The sequence below is a fragment of the Bos taurus genome, chromosome 24, assembly GCF_002263795.3.
Source record: "Bos taurus isolate L1 Dominette 01449 registration number 42190680 breed Hereford chromosome 24, ARS-UCD2.0, whole genome shotgun sequence".
In the NCBI taxonomy this organism is placed as follows: domain Eukaryota; kingdom Metazoa; phylum Chordata; class Mammalia; order Artiodactyla; family Bovidae; genus Bos; species Bos taurus.
In genome coordinates, this window is record NC_037351.1 from 40,207,161 (window position 1) to 40,226,116 (window position 18,956).

Below are 18,956 nucleotides of genomic sequence, written 5' to 3' on the forward strand. Positions count from 1 at the left end.
CTTGCTTAACAGCAAGTCTCCAAGGAGGATGAAACTCCAAAATGGGAGGTCCCCAACTCACATGGGCACCTGTAATAATTAGAAAAGAGGACTATAATCCTTGTAAGGACTTGATTTTGTCTCCAACTGCTGTGCAACAAGCCATGCCCAGGCTTAAAGGCTTCAAACCAAAGCTCATCATTTTCTCTTGCGTTTCTATGGGTTTACTTGAATCAAAAGTGACCGTGCCCCAGAAGTTCCAGAATGTTCTTTCTACATTTTATTTGACAAGCAAGTCCCTAAGATCAGCCCAGATTTTAGTATCTTTGTTTGATACTTTCTACATTCTTCTTTTTCGGCCTCGCTTATCGACATGTGGGATCTTAGTTTCCCAACCAGGAATCAAACCTGTGGCCCTTGCACTGGAAGCGTGGAGTCTTAACCCCAGAGAACCACCAGGGAAGTCCCACTTTCTACATTCTTGCCTCTGAAAGGCTTGCCTTTATCTCCAGCGTCCCTTTTGAATCTGACCAGTGATTTAGTTTCTTAGTATTTTTCTCTCTCCGTCTCAATTTCTCCCTCTCTCTCCCTCTCCTTCTCTCTCCCGAGCTTGCCTCTCACCCCCCAGCCCCATTGTGCTTCCTTGCGCTCACCTCCCGTTTACTTTACCATGAGCAATGTGCTGGGGTCAGAGGGCCCGATGGTACTGCAGGTCACGTGGGTGGCTCCATAGCAAGACCTTTCACGACTGTCTCCTCATCTGTAAGCCCCACCTGTCACTGAAGGGTGACCAGTCACATCACTGGGGGGTCTATGGGGTAGAGAACAGCCACAGCCATCTTTGGAAAAACCATCCCCTGCAGTGTCTTAAATTGTCCCTTTTCTAAGTGGCTTTGCTTTGCTTTACACATTGATTGCATAGACATCTGTCACAAATAAATAATCACTGTACTCTCTCCTAGTTCTATAGTGAGAAACATACAACCCTCCCAGGTCTGATGTTCATTTTCCTTCATTGGACAGAGACTTAGTAAATCAAGACTCCACTTTCCTTTGAACACAACTGTGAAAGAAACGACAGAGCAAACGTGATGACAAACAGCAGTTGACACTCCTGCAGGGAGATTTCAGGGGTGGCGGGAACTGGGGTGAAATGGGGCTTGTGGGCAGGTCTCAGAACTGCTGGCACTTAGCGGGGGCTGAGCATCACCATGTGAGAAGACTGTTGATTATATAGCCTCTCATTTACTTTGAAATACTTCAGCACATTCAGTAGGATACCTATGTGTGTACAATTTAATTTTAATCAACACCCTAGGTGCAGTTAACTTTAAAAGACCCTTCAAATTAGGAATCCATGCTCTAGGGGTGCTTAGTTACCATGTGAAAGACCCCAGTCAAAGCTCTGCTTTCCAGACACAAGCACTTCAGATGCTGCAACTGCATTTGGATGGAAAAAAACAAACTGTGACTCTGCCTCCTGGGATCCAGGGTTTACACCTGCTGTTTGGGCATCACTGTGCATGGTGTGTGTGTGTGTCCATCCAGCCGTGAAGATCCAGGAACCCCTCAGTTCAGTTCAGTTCAGTCGCTCAGTCACGTCCAACTCTTTGTGACCCCATGGACTGCAGCACACCAGGCCTCCCTATCCATCACCAACTCCCAGAGTCCACCCAAACTCATGTCCATTGAGTCAGTGATGCCATCCAACCATCTCATCCTCTGTCATCCCCTTCTCCACCTGCCCTAAATCTTTTCCAGCATCAGGGTCTTTCCAAATGAGTCAACTCTTTGCATTAGGTGGCCAAAATATTGGAGTTTCAGCTTCAACATCAGCCCTTCCAATGAACACCCAGGACTGATTTCCTTTAGGATGGACTGGTTGGATCTCCTTGCAGTCCAAGGGACTCTCAAGAGTCTTCTCCAAAACCACAGTTCAGAAGCATCAATTCTTCAGGGCTCAACTTTCTTTATAGTCCAACTCTCACATCCATACATGACTACTGGAAAAACCATAGCCTTGACTAGACAGACCTACCCCTCAGTTTCACTGAAATCCAGGAGCCTGCTTGAATGACCAGATCCCCTGCATTCATACCTGGACAACACAATGGGGAACCGTAGAGCTTTTCATGGCCACAGGCATTCACATCGTAAATACAAACCTCTGCTCCTTCATGAAGAATGTCTTCCAGACCTTCCTGAGGTAGCTGAGGGGATGGGTGGATGTGCAGGTCACACAAGTAGGTCCAGGTCCAAGTTCCTACCTTACTAAGTCCTCGGATTCATGCCTCTGCATTAGTGCAAAAGGCTCCCAATTTGTAAGTGTTGGCAAGTGAATTTGGCCCTTGTTGTTGGAAGAATAAATATACATCCATGTGCCAGTTCCTTAACTTCTCTCTGCTTCTGTTTTTTATCCATCAAATGGGAATAATATTAATAATAATAATTCTCACAAGGTTGTCGTGGACTAAAGTGAGTCTGTATGTAACATTTCACAGGGACTAGCCATGTTATAAGCTCTATGTGTGTTTCCAGTTTAAAAATAAATATGCCAGGGCTGCGCGCTGGCGGGGCCGAGGCCGAGGCGAGGGGGTCGCGCCGCGGGCCGGCGGAGCTGCTGTGGCGGCGGCGGCAGCTGCGGGAGACAGAGCGAGCCCGGCGGCCGGGCAAACCCCCGAGGGAACGGAGGAAGCGGTCATGTCTCGCTATACGAGGCCCCCCAACACCTCCCTGTTCGTCAGGAACGTCGCGGACGCCACCAGAAAATCTAAAGCAGTCCACAGTAGCTGGCAAGCGCCCCTCAGTTTGAACCAACCTGTTAGCTAGAATCCAAGCATAAACCGAGCAGGCGAGACAAAAGGCACCTAAAGTTCAAGCATCAAGGAGTAAAGAGGGAGGGTGGACACAGATATAAAGACCTGGAAGAGGGGAAGTCTTTACCAAGCAAAAGACAAAGCCAACACCAGGTTGAGACTTCGGCTTTCCTACATTTGCTCAGAGTTCCAGGATCAAAGCCAAGTCTGATTTTGTTGGTTCTGCGTCTCTTATAAAGTCCATCCTGCAAGCCCTAAAGAATAAAGGTCAAGGTTCAAGATCAAGTGACACTGAGTGTCCTTAACAGCTAGTCATATTTGAAGATGTTCGTGATGCTGAAGACGCGCTTTATAACCTCAATAGAAAGTGGGTATGTGGCCGTCAGATTGAAATACAGTTTGCACAAGGTGATCGCAAAACACCAGGCCAGATGAAATCAAAAGAACGTCCGTCACCCTTGTTCTCCAAGTGATCATAGGAGATCAAGAAGCCCTAGCCAAAGGAGAACCCGAAGTAGAAGTTTCTCATGGGGAAGAAATAGGCGGCGGTCCGATAGCCTTAAAGAGTCTCGACACAGGCAATTTTCTTACAGCCAATCTAAATCTCGCTCCAAATCACTACCCAGGCGGTCTACCTCAGCAAGGCAGTCAAGAACTCCAAGAAGGAATTCTGGTTCTAGAGAGCGGTCAAGGTCCAAGTCCTTGCAGAAAAGGTCCAAGTCAATAGGAAAATCACAGTCAAGCTCACCTCAGAAGCAGACTAGCTCAGGAACAAAATCAAGATTACATGGAAGACATTCTGACTCCATAGCCAGATCCCCATGTAAATCTCCCAAAGCGTATACCAATTCTGAAACAAAAGCACAAACAGCGAAACACTCTCATTTTCGATCACATTCCAGATCGCGGAGTTACCGTCATAAAAACAGTTGGTGAACAGCAACAGAAGAATGCTCTGTAGTGTTAATATAGGTTATTAAACTTCTTATTATGTTGAATAAAAATTCTTGAAGGCTTACAGAAAATGTGAGTTGATATTAGTTACTTTGGGCATGTATAAGAAATAAAGGCTCTCTCACTTGGGTTAATGAAGATTTGGTCTAAGGACCCACACCACAAATATGATGAGTGATGTCCCATTTTATGGACCGTTTTTTGCTTACATTGTGGCAGAAGAGTACTTTTTAGAGGAAATGTATAAAGTGGAACTAAATTAGAAACTTTGATTTGGATATTAAGTATTAACAGTAATTAAAAAAAATATTTTTTACTTTAAAGCACTTTCATGTAAAAGTAATGATGACTATATAATTGCATAAGGCAAACTTAAGACTGTTTGACACTGTACGTCTCCTTTGTGTTTTCTCTTTAAACTTGGGGCAATTCCTGATGGTATTAGTTCTGTATCACAAAATACTGACATTTCTAAAAGTAGAGTTTATGTAGAGATCAAGCATTCAAAAGATACTCTTTCCTAGGCTTAAAAAAGGTTCCTGAGTGGAACAGTATAGATAAATTGATATTAAGTTGTATCCTGTATCATGTTCATTCATGTCAGAAATATCAAAACATTTGAAAAATACTGAATTTTGAATGGTTTGAGACTGCTATAAAAATGATGTGCAACACTCATAGTCCAAAAATATTCATATCAAGCCTTATACATATGAAGATTGGTACATTTTATATAAAATCACATTTTATACCATTAATTCTGCATACCTACTTTTCATCTGTTACTTAGTGGTTTCTTTTTAGAGCTTTTGTTCAAGACTTTAAATGGTATTAGAATAAGTCTTGTTTATTTTTGAAAATGTTTAGTACCTTGTATTAAACTCAAGACTGCATTCTCAGAAAACATCTTCTCAGTACGGGATTTACATTACACTGCCCTTCGTTTTTTAAAGCCAAATAGCTTTATTGATATTCTTTTGTAGTTGTTAAAACAGAATTTCTTTAAAAATGTGTTTGTAGTTTATGTTTTTCAGAGGGTTTGGTAGTATTTGTGATAAAATGATTTTGCATGTGGTTATTATAGGGGATATATTTATAGAGCTCTTCTTGTGTACCTTGTTGAATTATATTGAAATTAAAAGTTCTCACCCCATACAGTTAATATTTGTATCTAGAATGCTTAAAAAAAAAAATCTGTTTTATATTTTTAGCATATAGGAGCCAGTGTTGCTTCTGTTTGTTTTGAATACAAATTCCATTTTTTTTTTTTTGCATTTTACATCCTGTGTGTAAGAAATAACTTTACAAAATAATTTATATGCTGGTGGTAATTGGATAAGTACCGTAAATTCGTGTATTCTGTACTTTCTGAATAGATTTTCTCTCTTTAATCATAGCAAAATTTATTTCAAAACTACAGCTCTTTGAGGTGTTCAGATGTAATAAAAATTAGTTATAAAATTATGTGGCACTATTGAAAATTGAAAGGATAGTCTGAAGAAAGAGCAAGACAAACAGTAATTTTTTGTATTTTCTAAATAAATGTTTTGGTTTATGTACACAAAAAAATAAATAAGTAAATAAATAAAAATAAATATGCCAATTTCCACCAGTCAAGTGTCCAGACATTGCCTACTCTTGACCTGTCTTCAGTTTTCCTGTTGCCGATTTGCGCTGTCTCTTAGCCTCCACGGAGGGGGCAGAAGTCAGACTTGTAATAAAAACGCACTAAAGAGAGAGTTTTACCAATGAGCTGAACAAACACATGCCCTGGAAGAGCTCTTCAGAGCTTGCCATGTGACTGCCTTCTCCTCTCTCCTGCTCCTCTGCCCTCACCAGGCTGAAGGCAAATGTGTGTACTGTTGCTGCCAGACACTCGAGTTGATTCCGTCCAGACTCAGGCACCGAGTGGGTGGGTGCTTGATGCAAAGTGTTGACTTATCTGGGCACAGCAAATGCCAGATGCCTCATCTGGAAGCCATCTTCCCCTGGCAGAAGTGTTGGTGCAACACTCTGGCATTAAAGCACCAGAAATCAGCCTGGTAAGTTCCATTTGAGCCCGGCCCACTGGTTAAAATCTGGAAACTCAAATCGAAGCTTTTAATCTTTCCCCCATCACAGGTGGACTTAAAACCTTAGGAGCAGATGGGTCTGAACTTAAGCACAGGTCGAGGATTGTGGCTTCTTTAGGAAGCCCTATTGCTTCTTCTTTTCCTCATGCCTTCTGTCTCTGAGAACTGAAGGAAGGTCAGAGGCAAGAGGAAGAGAGAAAAGGAGCTCGTTGCCTGCTAGGCGGTTTGGTTTCTGTGACAGAGGGGATCTTTAGAGGAGGCAGGACACCTCTGAGTGAGGCTGCAGCTCGTGTGAAGACCGAATGCAGGAGGACCTCTGCGGCCCCCAGGAGGAAGTCATCCATGGGGTATCTCCATCCTGAAGTGGCCATCCCAAAGCCTCATACCCTCCACTGGGTGCAGAGATGATGTGGCAGTGGTACCCAGAAGCCTGGACCAAAATGCTCTGCCTTCTCTATCTTCCCATGTGGTCACTCAGACCATTCTCTCTGTAACCCTGAGTCCCCGCCTATTTCAGATGCTTTTCCTCTGGGCACTGTCTCAGTCCCTGACTTAGGCTTAACATCTTGAGTTAATGCTTTTCTCTGCCAACGTGTTTGGGAGTAAACAGGAATGACATTCTCATTGCCAAAGCTCACACTCTTTATTCTACAAGTAATGCTTATACAGCATTCCTGAACCAGACAAAGTCCATCAGAAGGGTTATGGCTGCAAAAAGAGAGGGACATCCTACAACGAAGGGCTTTTCCTTGAACCCTTGCCCCTACGGCTGACTCCCATCTTGAAAGGACCCTAGATGTCTTTGTTTACAAGACGCAATTGACTGTTTGGGTCCAGATCCTCAGAGAAAAGTGAAAATTTCCCTGAATGGAAAAATCCCTGAAATTCACTCACACCTATGCATTTTTTTCAACTTTTTATTTTGTGTTGGGGTATAGCCAATTAACTTATGCATTGTTAATAACACAAGTCCAGCAGGACTATGTGATTCCCACTGGGAAAAATTCCAGGAGAAAACATTCACAATACCATGTTTTAGCTCACTTTCAACCCTACAAAACCTAGTATTGATTCAAAGCCTGGATTTGAAAGTCAGTTTGACTTAGTTCATTCTGTATCACAGACGTGGGTCCATCCACATCTCTGCAAAAGACCAATTTCGTTCTTTTTTATGCTGAGTAATATTCATTGTACAGCAGAAATTAAGAGAACATTGTAAAGCAATCACATTCCAATAAAAGTAATTAATTAATTAGTTAAAGAAGTCGGTCTGCTCAGGTTTGCACCACTTCCTAATTACGGAGTAGACTTCGCTTCTCTATACCTTGGTTATCTTATCTTTGGAATGAGCACATTAAGTGTTCCTCCTCCATAGGGTCCTGGTGCCAATTAAGTGAATAACAAATGTAAGCCTAGGACAGTGCCTTGCAAACAGCAAGTGCTTACTAAGTGTTGTTCACCACTGTCGTTGTGGCTGCTACACCTCCAGCTGCATTGGCAACCTTTGTTTAAGTTTCCACTTTTTCTTTACTGAATCAAAATATTAAGAAACAATAAAATTCCTTCCAGGTCGTTTTTTTTTTTTTTTTTTAATTTTTATTGGAGTATAGTTGGTTTATAGTGTTTTGTAGGTTTCAAGTGTACAGGAAAGTGAGTCTAGTGGGGTAATATGAACCACAATTTTGCATGGGGTATCAAACTGTGGGTTCAGTCAGATATGGTTTCCCAGGTGGCACTAATGATAAAGAATCTGCCTGCCAATGCAGGAAATGCAGGAGAAACAGGTTCGATCCCTGGGTTGGAAAGATTCCCCTGGAGGAGGGCATGGCAACCCACTCCAGTATTCTTTGCTGGAGAATCCCATGGATAGAGGAGCCTGGTGGGCTGCAGTCCATGGGGTCACAAACAGTCAGACACAACTGAGCATGCGCGCGCGCACACACACACACACACACACACACACACACACCCCACATGCAGATGTACTGAGTTCAACATCATAACACAGAGTTTAAAATAAACTAAGAAACACAGAGGAAAGGAAACCATAAAGAGTTAAAAATCATTGAACTGGGTATAAAAAGACTCATGGATGTTTTTAAAAGAACAAATATCAATATGTATGTGCTGACTAGATGCTTGAAATGCACTCTATGCTGGGAATTACAAAAATGAACAAAATACAGAGTTACTTTCCTTCAGTGAGCTCACTGCCTTGTATGGAGGACTCAGAGGTAAACAGGCCATTACAGGAGAGCACAGTGTGTGGAGGAAAATCTGAGGCGCTGGCTTGTAAGCCAAGATGTGTGAGGTCTTTTCAGGATGGGAGGCAGGTATAGTGGGTTGGGGAGGGTTTAGAAAAAGTTCTCACCTGTAGGAGGTCCCTCTTTCCACCATACCCCTTCCTACTGATCTCTGTCTGGGTCGGGAGTGCTGAGGGAGCCTTGCCAGGGGTCTATCAGAAGGGTATTGTGCCCAGTTGAGGGCATTTGAGCAGAAAGAGCTTCTTCTTTTTTAAAAGATTTTTTTTTTATGTGTACCATTTTTAAAGTATTTATTGAACTTGCTGCAAGTTTGCTTCTATTTTGTGTTTTGGTGTTTTGTGTTTTGGTGTTTAGCTCCCCAGCCAGTGATCGAACCCACAGCCTGCATCGGAAGGGAAGTCTTAACCACTGGACCGCCAGGGAATTCCTAGAAAGAGTTTCTGGAAAGGAGTAGTATCTAGGCCAAGAACTGCAGGCTGAGTTAGAATTAGGTGTAGAGAGAAGATTGATCCCAACAGGGAGAGAAACATGGGGTTTTCCAGGTGGTATTAGTAGTAAAGAACCTGCTTGCCACTGCAGAAATTGTAAGAGACACAGGTTCAATTCCTGGGTCAGAAAGATCCCCTGGAGGAGGGCATGGCAACCCACTCCAGTATTCTTGCCTAGAGAATCCCATGGACAGAGGAGCCTGGTGGGCTACAGTCCATGGGGTCTCAAAGAGTTGAACATGACTGAAGCGACTTAGCACACATGCACGGAAGAGAAACACAGGCAGAGTCCACTTAACAGACAGGTGGTGTGAGGAGGTGCAGGTAATTCACTGTGGCTAGGACCTTGGAGCTGCCAGGGACAGCGAGAGGAATCGGACCACAAAACTGCCAGTCACGTGACAGGCCTGCCCCTTATCTGAAGGCGATATGACTTTCAATGTCACTCTTCGCTGCACAGGGAAATTGGGTCAGAGGGTCAGAGAGGGGCTGCCTGCAGGAATGCAAGTTAGAAGAGCAGCCAGAGATGAGCTGACAGCAATTGGAATAGGGACTAGCAGAAGGACTGAGAGGGTATTGATAAATCAGAATCCAAGTGACCGGTGACTTCAGTGGATGTGGACTGGGGGCCAAGGAAGCAAGGCAGCAAGACAAGCCTCACTGCTTCAGGTTTGGGCCGCTGAGCAGAAGAGCACGTGATTTCCTTTTTTAAAATTTTATTGGAGCATAATTGATCTATAATGTTATGTTAATTTCAGGTGTACAGCAAAGTGATTCATTACATGTTTGCATGTATTCTTTTTCATATTCTTTTCCATTATGATTTAGTCACAGGATGTTGAATATAGTTCCCAGTGTTATACGGTAGGATCTTGCTTTTTGTGTGCTTGTGTTCTCAGTGGCTCAGTCGCGTCTCTTTGAGACCCTGTGGACTGTAGCCCACCATGCTCCTCTGTCCATGGGATTCTCTGAGCAAGAATACTGGAGAGGGTTGCCATGCCCTCTTCCAGAGGATATTTGCAACCCAGGGACTGAACCCGTGTCTCCTGCATTGCAGGCGGATTCTTTACCACTGAGCCACTGGCGAAGTCCTTATTTATTATATGCTAGTTTGTATCTGCTAAGCCCAAACAGCACGTGATTTTCTCAAATAAGGAGAAAGAGAAGGGATTTGGTGGGAAATGATATGGGATGGGTTTTGAGGATGCCGTGTTACAGGTGCTTATGGGCATCAGGAGAGGTGAGATGCAGACCATCAGATACATGGCTCTGAAGGGCAGGCTGAGGTCCTGGCTGAGAAACCACACACACACACACACACACACACATTGCTATCATCAAGGGTGTTGGGGTTTTGATTGCTGAATAAGCACCTCTTCCTCTCAAAACCACCTCTTCCAAGCAAATGACAGAGTCCAAAGGATTGGACCAACCTCTCCCCAGTCCAATTTCTGATCCCTACATCTTCCCCCATACACCAAGAGCCCCACTGTGAGTAAGCCTCATACCCCACAACTAGTCACCCTTCTAAGCAGGGACCATGTCTGGGTGAGGATGGGAACACAGCTGGTGCCCAGCAGCCCACACACCCTGATGATGGGTCCACCTCACGTGGGATGGGCCCCCATGAGTTTCGGCTGTGCGGTGCCTGCCTTGTTCGTAGGGGAGGAAGGTGCAGCCTCAGCCCGGCTACTCCAGTGTGGGAGCTCCTGGCACTTCCCTTTGTAAATGCAGACAGGAGTAAGAACCTTCCTCCTCCAGCCTGAACGCACGTTCAGTGTGGGAGGGGATGCTTGCTTTGCTGCTTACGACTCACTCCTTCCAAAATTCACTAGTGCATCCAAGGGAAAAATAAGCCCCTTGCCATTCCCCCGAGGTGTGTTTATTGCAGGGAAAAGAAAAAGCCTAAGCAAATCTCCCCAGGTGGTCAGAATCTTAACAAGGCCTACAGTTCCCTTTACATTCAAGTGCAGCATTAACGTCATCCATAAACCGAGTCAAGATACAGCAGAAATAATGATAAAAAGGAGCTCTTAATATTTGTGAAAGTGTTACTTGCTCAGTTGTGTCTGACTCTTTGAGACCCCATGGATTGTAGCTTGGCAGTCTCCTCTGTCTGTGGGATTCTCCAGGCAAGAATAGTGGAGTGGATATCCACTTCCTTCTCCAGGGGATATACCCGACCCAGAGATCAAACCCAGGTCTTCTGCATTGCAGGTGGATTCTTTACCATCTGAGTCACCAGGGAAGCTCCCTGCATCTCTGACTAAATGAACGGGACTTTGAGCAAACTCCAGGAGATAGTGAAAGACAGGCAAGCCTGGCATGCCACAGCCCATGGGGTCACAAAGAGTCAGATACGACTTGGCGAGTGAATAACAACAAATCAGTATTTATGGCTGCAGTGTAGGAGAGAGGAAAGAGACTCCTCAACCCCATCCTCAGCCCCTAAGTTCCGTGGTCTAGAAGAACCAGTGACCTTCCTCCATCCTTCAAAACCCCAGACTTTCCCCTTCCCAGCCCGCAGCCTTGGAGTCCTCAGGGAGAGATACCGTGACCAGCCTGAGTACGTGTCATTGGGACAGAAGATGAAAGTCGCCTTTGGCTTTTCCTCTACAGCAGAAGATGTGCCAGTGTTTATGGAAAGCCATCATCTCTGTGTGTGCATTGACGTTTTCATTTAATGAATGAGTAAAAATATCAGAGCCGCTCACAGGGCAGCCCCTGTGCTGTCAGGACAACCAGCCACCCTCTGAAGGACACGGAAAACCAGGGCTGGGTGGTATGAGTGTTGCTAGCTGAGCAGCAGCAGCTTCTGAACAAAATCCTGGACAAAGATGTACAGGGAGGAGCAGCAGAACTCGGGCAGAAGTCCGTGAGAGATAGCAACAATGCTTTCTGTGCCCATCACACCTTTTGTGCTCGATTTCCAAGCCCTGCACGCATACATTGCATCTCTGGCCTTCCTCCCAGGTAAGCATCATCACCCCATTTCACAGATGGGAAACAGGTTCAGCGAGGGGCAAGAGTAGCCATGCCTACAGGAGAGCAATAAAGACAGCCTTTTTCCCCCCGACCCAGACTGTGTCCCTCCTTCTGCTACAGAGTCAAAGCCAAAAGCTCAGACTGGAATGGAAGCCAAATCAGCTCAGCCTATCCTCCTCCAAAGGGAATTGGGCTGGTTCCCTGCCGCTGCTTGTAGATGTGTCTCTGGAAGAAGACCTCGCAGAAGCAGGGCTCCCATCTGCTCTTTGTGGACATTTAGTATTTGGGGGAGATTACCGAAAAGTTTATTGCAGGCCCTGAGCTGGCAGTTCCTTTCTAGGCGTGCAGGGACTGTGCACTGCCTGTGTCCCTAACTGTGGCTCTCCAGCCCTGGCGACCGGGATAAGAAGCCTGTCAGTGGTTTCTGTGTGCTGGGTGGCTTAGAAATGTGGAGGGGTGGCAGACACAGAGATGGAACCCCCATTTTTAATCCTGGACCAGCGCCGGTGCAGTTGGTAACCCGCTTCTCTGGAACTTTGTTTTCGGAAGGGACAATTCCATTTAAAAAGGATACGATGCTTCCCCATCAAGCTGATGAAATTGACTTCCCTGGATGGCAGGATGCCCCACAAATCTGAAAACAGAAAATTGCTTTGCTGCAATTCACTTTACGGTTAAAGAGTATTCAAAAGAGGTAGGAAGATAAAACTCATTTTGTCATTTTCCAGCCTTGAGATAAAATAAGGAGGGGGTGGGTGGGAGCAAAACATGGAAAACTCTGCAATCGTGAGATAGCGCCCATATGCTGCTGGGGGCCACCTCTCATTTCCCAAGGAACCGCTAAGCCTCCCTTAATAAACCAGAGTCTGAAACAGACTCTGATTCTGACACTGTCAGTTTGCGTGGCGTGTGATGAGACATGAAAATCACTGCGTAGCCCTCAGACAGCAATCACCAGACCACTTGAAGTGCGGCTGGATGATCTGGGCAGTCCTGTGCGGAGTCTTGGAGGGCGTTCCATCAGGATGTCGGAGGCTGTTTGATTGTCTGTGTTTCTTTTCCTGTTTCCTGTTTGTTTTCCAAGCAGAGGGGTCAACTGCAGAGCAGCAGAGCAGACAGAACACTCGTTTGGCTTCTTTTTTTGGTCCAACTTGCTGCTTGTCTCGCTCCTTCTCCCTCTTGTCAATTTCCCTCTTATACTCTGTAAACTTCGCCTCCCTCTCTACCTTTCCATCATTTCTCTCTTCAAATGCTGCCTTCCTCCCTGATGAACTGGTGCATTTCACTCTTCTCTAGATGGACACATTTCTGGCTAAAAAAAAATACATCCATGTGTGCGGGGGCGATCAGGATGGTGCTCCCCACACTCAGCTGAATTTTCCCCTATCACAGAAGATATAGGGGCAACTGGGGAGAAATGTTACCTCCAGACTGCTGGCACCTCCAGGAAAGTAGCTTCAAGCACAGATTTCGCCTGTGATAAAATTGCAAAACAGTGATACGGTGAATGGCTTTGCTTCCTGAGCTGTTATAACCTGCAGACCAGAGGCACTGAGGCAAGACTGCTGAGCCCTGCTTGAACGGTACAGACTGAACTCTCCAAACAATGAATCTGGATACAATGAGTAAATGGACTTACGAAGCCAAGTAGCAGCAGGAGTCACGAAGGTTTCTAAAAGGCAGATCTGCACCTGCTAAGATTCTTGGTTTCTGCTTGAAGGAAGTTATGAAGGTTTTTTGTTTTGTTTTGTTTTGCCTGAAGATCTCTCTTGGAACAGCTGTGCCTGGGACGCATGTGTGGATGAGGAGGGCCTGATGGAGCAGCCCCAGGACTCTCTTGAGCCTCTGTTGTTGTCTTTAGGGCCTGTCCAACTCCCTGTGACGCCATGGACCACAGCACACAAGGCTTCCCTGTCCGTCATTGTCTCCTGGAGTTTGCTCAAACTCAAGTCCATTGAGTCGGTGATGCCATCCAACCATCTCATCCTCTGCCGCCTCTAGGGGGAGAGTTCTCAGGCATGCTCTGTCTTAGGTTGGGCATCCCAGATAAATCCCCCAAACAAAAAGTCAAGTGCAATTCACTTACTTGGGATGGCGTTCAGGACGCAGCTTTAGGACAGTGAGTTAACAGAGAGGAAAAGGTAGCTAAGAAAGAGCAGAGGAGTCCCCAGGGCAGGTGCCTGGAGCCCCACCCTGCCATAGAAATCGGGATCCAGGGTAGAAGTCACATATCCAGATATCCACCAGCTGTTATTGTCTGAGGGCCGCTCCCAGGACTCATGGGCCCCATGCACTTTGGCTTTTATCACGGTGAATGGACTTCACTCTGGACTCCAGTGAATGCCTTCAGGAAAGGAAATCTGGGTGCTGAGGGCCATAACCCCAGTGTACCAAAGTGGAGAGGGCAGTGGATTTAGGTGGGGTGCTCATGGCTTCTCATTTATATATCACAATAACATATCAAGTGGAACTTAGAGTTATGCGGCTCTTTGGCTGGTGATGTTTGAATGGTGGCCCTGAGTTATGTCAAGTTAAAAAACTTGTGTCAAAAGAAACAAGCAACAGAGTAAAAATGTGACTCATGGTATTGGTGGAAACGTTGCAATTAATATCTGATAAGGGACTAAAGTTTAGCATATATATAGAACTCCTACACCCCAAAATAATAACAAAACCTGATCAAGAAATGAGCAAAGAACTTGACATTTCTGCAAAAAAACATACCATTGTAGTTGTTTAGTTTGCTAAGTCATGTCCAACTCTTTTGCAACCCAATGGACTGAAGCCCACCAGGCTCTAAAATCCATGAGATGTTCCAGGCAAGAATACTGGAGTGGGTTGCCATGCCCTCCTGCAGGGGTTCTTCCTGACCCAGGGATTGAACCCGTGTCTCCTGAATTGGCAGGTGGATTCTTTACCACTGAGCCACTAGGGAAGTCGCAAAGAACACATACATATAGTGCATAAATATATGAAATTATACTCAACATCTTGAATTATTAGAGAAATGCATATCAAAACCACCGTGAGCTGGCACCTCATACCAATTAGAATGGCTGACATCAAAATATAGAAAAAATAACAAGTGTTTAAGAGGATGTGTGCACAGTCCTTTGTGTACCATGATTGAGAATGAAAAACGGTGCAGCCGCTCTGGAAAGCAGTATGGAAATTCCTCAAAAATGTAAACAGAGTTATCATATGATCCAGCAATTCCAGTTCTGAAGATCTACCCCCAAAGAGTTGAAAACAGACTGTTGAAGAGGTATTTGTTCACCTATGTTCATAGCATTATGCACAATACTGGAAAGGTGGAAGCAGCTCAAGTGTCTGGTGACTAGTGAATGGATAAGCAAAACTCATCTGTCCATACATTGCTATATGATTCAGTCCCCAAAAGGAAGGAGATTCTAATACATGCTACCACATGAATGAATTTGAAGACCCTTATGCTAAGTTAAAGGTACCAGTCTCGAAAAGATGAATACTGGATAGTTCCACTTATGGGAGGTGCGTAGAGTAGTCAGATTCATAGAGACAGAGAGTACAATGGTGGGAGCCAGGGGCTGAGGGGGAAGAAGAATGGGGAGCTGTCATCTAATGAGTCGAGATTTCAGTTTAGGAAGATGAAAAAGTTCTAGAAATTAGTTGTACGACGATGTGAATGTAGGTAACGCTCCTGAGCTGTAAGCTTAAAAATAGCTAAAGGGACTCCCCTGGTGGTCCAGTGGTTCAGAAGCTCCATGCTCCCAATGCAGAAGGCACGGGTTCAGTCCCTGGCTGGGGAACCAAGATCCCACACGCTGCACAAAAAACCCCAAAAAACTAAAATAAAAATAAAGATTGAGAAAGTAGCTAAAGATGTTATGTTAAATGTTATCTTGTTTACCACAATTAAAAAACTGAAAACCACACACGGAGTTGAAAAAACATAGTTGAATCGATGGAAAGCTAGACCAGAAATCAGGAGGTTTAGATTTCTGCTCTGACTTTGGTTATTCATATCTTAGCTCGACTTAGCTAAAATATAAGTGAGAACCAGTGCTAGAAAAGCACTTTCAGCGTTTTTAAAAAGGATGGTTTTGTTATTAAGGAGCATTGGCATAATCACATTGTTAAAACAGTGCACTAGCAAAACAAACCTTTTTGCCCTAACAGATTATAGGCAGAATCAGAGGAATGAGAAGCTATCCTGCCAGCTCATATTAACACCCTAATAGAAGAAAGAGGGCAAACCTGGAAAAAATGCAGCCATTTGCTTAAAAGCAATTTTAAAAGGGAAAAAATAATAACAGTAAATCTGTGACCCAGAGTTCATTTGCTGTGAGGAATGAATTTGGATGGGTCTTGAAGCCTTATATCATGGATCAAAACTAATTTGAGTTTCAATGACTTTCTGTTTCACATGGTGTATTTAACTCTTATCAGACAGATATATGGACAAATCCGGATCGACACGTGCACAGTAAATTAAGCTAAAACCATTTTCTTCCTTTAGCGATTTAGCTCGGGGAAAGCATTACACAGGGAAGGCTCTTCAGACACTCACCCCTGTCAGAGAAAGCTGAGTTATTAACAGAGCAGAAAAGGAGAAATGTGGTCCTCATTCCCACGTGCTCACCCTGAGCCCTGTTAACTGGACTCCGGTGTGCCCGGTGTAATGGGCTTGTTGCTAGGTAACAGACACAGGGACCCTGGAAAGCCTCTGCTCTGGGCTGCATATATTTTCCACAAAAGCCCCGGCTTCTATGGTCTGGAAACTGTTTCCATTACTCATTGTCTCTGTTGCTCTTCCCCTCCATTTGTTTTTGTTCACAGACCCCAATTTAACAAATGAGTTCATACATCTCATGCCATTAAATAGTTGTGTGAAATAGAGACCCGCCTTAATGGAACTGGTTTAGTCCAACAGGTAATATAATAGAAAGCATTTGGCTACTGGTGTTTATCTCCACTTCAAACAAGGAGAGGCGCTGGGAAAAGTATGCAAGCAAATGAAAATGTTTCCTAACAATAGAGTGCCATCTTAAATATGGGTTCCACTGAGCAAATAAATCAGTCAATAAAATTGCTCTTTCAAGTAGCAACAGTTTGGGGGAAAGTGGAGAAATTTGAAAGCGAATTAGGCGTTCGATGCTTTTAAGGAATCTTGTTAATAGGTTAGAGGTGGAAATTGCATTGTGATATGTACAAGAATGTCCTCATTTTTGAAGACGATGCTCAAGGCAAAAGTGCCATGACTTTCAAATGGTCCAGCCGAAAACATAGATGAAGCAAAAATGGCAAAATCTGGAAATAGTAGCAATGATTAGATCTGGATGGAGTAATGTATGGATGTTCAGTGTCCTGTTTTTTAATTTTTTCATGTCTGAACTTTTTCATAATGAAAAGTAATTTATAGTAGAAACAAACCCTCAACTACTATCTTAGAAAGGAAGGTCTTATAACATGGAAAATCCATTTTTTTCTGCTCCTGGAAAGAATGAGAAGAATTTTGGAGGGTGGGGGTAGAGTAGCATTGTGGGAGGAAAGAGATGGGGGTGGCAGGGAGGAAAAAGCTTGATGCTGCAGACCCTGTGACATGAACTGCTGTTAGAAGATCCCAGTGTTGGGTAAACGATGACTTGTGGTGTTCAGTGTGAAACCATCATGTTTCTGAAACATTAATTCACTCTTTGGTGAATCCAAATTATTCAGTAAATTGAGCTACAATTAGAACAACTTGTGAGAGTGAAAAATGAGTCAGGTGTCAACTTCCATGTAGTAGAAAGATCCATAGACTCAGCCATTTCCGTGGAAGCTGGAGTCAGAGGTGATCATGAGACTCTGGTTCCTTGGGAACTTATGGAAATCTTTAGAAAAGATTGTTGTTGCTCTCATTCAGTCACTAAGTCGTGTCCGACTCTTTGCAACACGCCAGTCTCCTCTGTTCTCCACTATCTGAGTTTGCTCAAATTCACATTCATTGAGTAGGTGATGCCATCCAACCATCTCATTTTCTGTCGCCCCCTTCTCCTCTTGCCCTCCATCTTTCTCAGCATCAGGGTCTTTTCCAGTGAGTCGGCCGCTTCACATCAGGTAGCTAAAGTGTTGGAGCTTCAGCATCAGTCCTTCCAATGATATTCAGGGTTGTGAGAGAGTCATTTCCTAGGCAGGTTGATAGGAAATCTAGGGGTCCCCAAGGAGAGAGGGGTCTGGAATTCTCAAGGAGGAAGAAAGGACAAACTTTTTTTCTTTCTCCACATTCCTTAGGATTATATAACAATAATGTATCCTGCCTAAGGACAGTCTTTGGATTCAACCTTCTGTTATCTTAAAATGTTAATTATGGGAGTAGACCTGGTCTTTACAAGGATGTATCTTGCCCGAGGACCATATTATCTTAAAATGTAAATTATGGGAGTAGGTCAGATGAGGTCTTTACAACCTCCAGATATTCTTTGGATTATATAACTTCATTGTTAACACTAGCAAGGGGGTACTCTTTCTGCCCCCTTCTGATGCCTATGTCAGAAGCTTTCTCTATCTCCTTTATACTTTAATAAAACTTTATTACACAAAAGCTCTGAGCGATCAAGCCTCGTGTCTGGCCCCGGATTGAATTCTTCTCCTCCGGGGGCCAAGAATCCCGGTGTCTTCGCGTGATTCAACAGCAACCTTTCAGTTGATTTCCTTTAGGACTGACTGGTTTGATCTCCTTGCAGTCCAAGTCCAAGACCCTCAAGAGTCTTCTCCAGCACCACAATTTGAAAGCATCAATTCTTTAGCACTCAGCCTTCTTTCTGCTCCAGCTCTCACATCCCTACATGACTACTGGAAAGGGTTTGAACCTTACAAAGAATGGAATTGGATTGAAAGAGATCTCATCTTGTTCTCAGGGCTTATACTCCTGGTTCTGTAGAAACAGGAATCATGGCAAGCAGGACCACGGGGAGAAGGACCAAGGTGAGATGGGCAGGCACACAGAAAGAGCCCTCATTGTTGTTTTCATGGGAGAGAATGGATGAAGCAGGGTGAGCAAGCTTAGGACTGGTTAGTTAATAGGCTTGGGGCACAAAAATGTATCCGTATGTCTGGTCCCTGGTCCTGGGATGATCAAGACAGGTGGACAGTGGCTCTAGATTCATTGGTTTGCCTTTGAAATGTGGACTCCCAAGCAGGAGAGCTACTTACTACATCCAGGACTCAGCCAGCCCAGGAGGGACAACCCCCTCCAGTGTCAGCAAGGCCCCAGATGTCAGAGCATCCGTATGCAGGAAATAAAAAACAAGGTTGCTCCAATAATATTTAAAGCCATGAGCGTGGATGAGAGCACTCTAAGCCAGAGGTCAGCAAGGTGATAGGAATCTAACAGAAAGAACTGATGAAAGGAGAAAAAGCCAGCAGAGAGTTGACAGG

The 18,956-nt window shown here is 44.4% G+C and overlaps 1 pseudogene; it reads left to right on the plus strand.

The window, feature by feature from the left end:
• Positions 1 to 2,575: 2,575 nt before the first annotated feature.
• Positions 2,576 to 5,329, plus strand: LOC781276 (serine/arginine-rich splicing factor 12-like; annotated as a pseudogene).
• Positions 5,330 to 18,956: the final 13,627 nt, after the last annotated feature.